The sequence below is a fragment of the Triticum urartu genome, unplaced genomic scaffold, assembly GCF_003073215.2.
Source record: "Triticum urartu cultivar G1812 unplaced genomic scaffold, Tu2.1 TuUngrouped_contig_10304, whole genome shotgun sequence".
Taxonomy (NCBI): Eukaryota; Viridiplantae; Streptophyta; class Magnoliopsida; order Poales; family Poaceae; genus Triticum; species Triticum urartu.
The window spans coordinates 1-3,267 of record NW_024111157.1 but is presented as its reverse complement, the minus strand read 5'-3'; the positions used below and the strand labels follow the sequence as shown (position 1 = coordinate 3,267).

The following is a 3,267-nucleotide window of genomic DNA, read 5'->3' as shown; positions in this document are numbered from 1 at the left end:
CATGCCACCAAGATGACGTGGTAAAAAAAATTGGCATGTTTGACGAATGTTTGGACACACACCCCTCACAAACCGAAGCAACTCACTAAAAGGTTCGTGGTTCCGAGAGGGAACAATGCGTGTTTGATGATAAACGGGAGATAACTTCCTCTTATGGCCTTTAATTTTTTTTGTAGTTTAACGTGCACTAAACTGTCATGTGAAAAATTGGAGAATTTCAGGGGTCATTTGACCTTTTAAAGACATTTAAGTGATTTTCTAGCCATTTAATGACCGTAATTCAAATTTGAACTACATCTACAAGCAACGCCTAACCATAACGGTTTGAAAAAAAATCATATTTTTGTGTACTTGTGTGCGAGTTAAAAAATCATCAGAGGGTGTAAATATCTGGTTTTCAAAAAAGAAAATGTAAAGATCTGGCAACACAACTGGCCCCCACACGATTGGCACTCTATCTCGCGGCTCGAAGTTTGGTAGGTGAGTGGCGGGGATCATTAATCAGACAGGGTTCTGTATTGGAAACCGTCAGCTATTATGTTCACACACGGATTTTGGCTATTATTGTCACACACGGATTTTGATGCGGGAATCGTGTGTAATTCAAACTACATTACTCATAAATTCCGGCGACCAGCGCGTGTACTGTCCCCGTCGATCTAGATTCCGGCCGCCAATAAATACTACCTTGCTCACGTCGTCCCTCCTGCATCCCCATCTACATCCTCCCCTCGCTCGCCCTCTCTCTCAAATGTTTGCCATGGCACCGTCGGTCTGCCCATGCGCCGACGAGGAGTTGCCGCCCCTCGAGGACGCTCACTCGAATAGCAGCGACGAGGACCCCTAAGCGCCGCTAGACGAGGTTGCGTCGGACCCCCCAACTTTGGATTGGTTTTGGGGCCAGTACAAACTTTGTTTGTGCACTACAGGAATCAGGCACTTTGTCATCTGAATAAACTACGATAAAGGCTTCTTTGCCGTCTGAATAAACTACGGTGAAGGCTTCTTTGCCGTCTACTGGCAAATGGCAAAGAGCATGTGGCCTTTGCCATCAGAGACGAGGTTGCGTCGGACCCCCCAACTTTGGATTGGTTTTGGGGCCAGTACAAACTTTGTTTGTGCACTACAGGAATCAGGCACTTTGTCATCTGAATAAACTACGAAAAAGGCTTCTTTGCCGTCTGAATAAACTACGGTGAAGGCTTCTTTGCCGTCTACTGGCAAATGGCAAAGAGCATGTGGCCTTTGCCATCAGCGGGCAGATGACAAAGCCTCTGGACGGCAGAGGAACGGGGTTAGCCATGTTAGGAGGCTAACAGCGTGCTTTGACATCTGCCAGCAAGGCTGCAGGCGCTTTGCCATCGCCCAGATGATGGCAAAGGCTATAGGCTCTTTGCCATCCATGAGCTGATGGCCAAGGTTGCAGGCTCTTTGCCATCCGCCAGCTGATGGCAAAGGCTGCAGGCTCTTTTTCGGCCCCCATGGCAAAGAGCCCAAATAGGCCAGCCCAAATTTTACATGTAGATGACACGTGGCCTCTTTGCCATCTGCCAGCTGAAGGCAAAGCTCTTTGCCATCTGCCAGCAGATGGCAAAGTGCCTATATTGCCCCATTTAATTTTATTTTTTCTTATATCAATTCATTTTCACAGAAAATCAAACACAAATATACTTATATGACCAATATAGCATATTCAACACATATTACCAATAGTCATGAACACATATATATATCCAACACATGTTACCAATAGTAGCAAGTTTCATCCGTATATATACATAGTTTCATTAATATTACACAGTTTCATCCATAGGTAGCAAGTTTCACAAGGTCAAAACAAAAACTAAATACAAGCACTCCATCAACCCAAGCTTCCGTGATCTTAAGCAAATCTGTAAAATGGGAAAGAAGAAAGTTAGAAGAAGAAGACTAGAAGAAGAAGATTATTATGATGCAACTAAAATGTGAAGATTATTATGATGCAACTTATATCTGTAAAATAGGTCATTTTGGAGCTAAGTAAGGTCATTATGTCATTTTGGAGCTAGCTAAGCATATGAAGTCATTTAGGAGCTAAAATATGTCATTTCTTAAGCATATTATGTCATTTTAGAGCTAGTTAAGCATATTAAGTCATTTTGGAGGTTCTAAAATTGTACTTGCAGATGTTCTGGGATCCTAACCTTACTTTCGTATCCCTTGGAATGTATACAGTTCTAAAGAGAATCACTCATATGTCCAAGGTTTGGAAACCTGAAAGTATTCTTCAGTTATAACTATCCCCAAGAAAACAGTGTCATCATTATATTTAGGAAGTTGACATGATGGCATTAAATAGAAGATACTCTACAAACAAACAAAAGTCATGGGAATTTTACAACCCTGCACTTAATGTCCTGAGCTCTACATGAAAGAAGCAACTGCAAAAGGCTATAAAATTCTGAAGTTGTAGAGCGAGGGAGCTCTCAAACAGTTCACAGCTAGTATGTAGCTAAAAACTTCAAATGAACATCCCGTGTGTTTGTACTACTTCTAATTAGTTCCTACTATAAATCTACACTATCATCCGAATCCAACTATCTAGTTGAACGCCTCATTTGGCAAAATAACTAACTCACGCTCAAGGCAAGGCAATGCACACACCAATTCTCGGCAATGGCAACAGCGATTTGTGCAGAAGTGTAACATTGTACTGAATCTGAGACCCTTATACTGGTCGTCCATCAAACAAAAATGCGAGAAGTACTAGACAAGTGCAGCAGCACCTAGGCGGCTGGGGCGTCACGGCGTCATGGCCAGTGCGGAGGTGGAGGCGGGGCGGGCTAAGGTCATCTGGATAACGGTGTAGTTGTCCGAGCCGAGTGGACAGCAGCGACGGCCGTTGAGCGGCGCTGCCACCGGCAGCCCGTCCACGGCCAGCACCAGCAGCCTGTCCTGAACGGCGGCACGGCCTCAATCTGTCCGTTCAACATCCCTCCCTAGAAGCTGCATCACACACAAAAAGGGGTATGCCGTGAGATCCAGGCTCTAGAACACAAGATAAAGCGCTTCCTACCAAGCAATGGCGAATGGGGCCGTGGATCTGGATCCGGAGCGGACGAGCGTGGGGAGCAAACAGGGGCGGTTGTAGGAGTCGAAGTCGAAGCGCCGACCGGTGGGAGAGGAGAGCCCCTCCGCGTGTCAGAGGAACGATGCCACTATGGTTGGCTGGCCAGAGGAGGCGAGTGGAGAGGTCGGGACGGCGAGTGGCCGAGGACGGCGACGGCG

At 45.7% G+C, this 3,267-nt stretch overlaps 1 long non-coding RNA gene across 1 annotated transcript; it reads right to left on the bottom strand.

The window, feature by feature from the left end:
• Positions 1–1,686: 1,686 nt before the first annotated feature.
• LOC125526497 lies at positions 1,687–3,255 on the bottom strand. Its single transcript, XR_007291715.1, has 3 exons — positions 3,056–3,255; positions 2,766–2,985; positions 1,687–1,892 (listed from the first exon to the last, which is right to left on the bottom strand). It is a non-coding gene; the product is annotated as an uncharacterized LOC125526497 (long non-coding RNA).
• Positions 3,256–3,267: the final 12 nt, after the last annotated feature.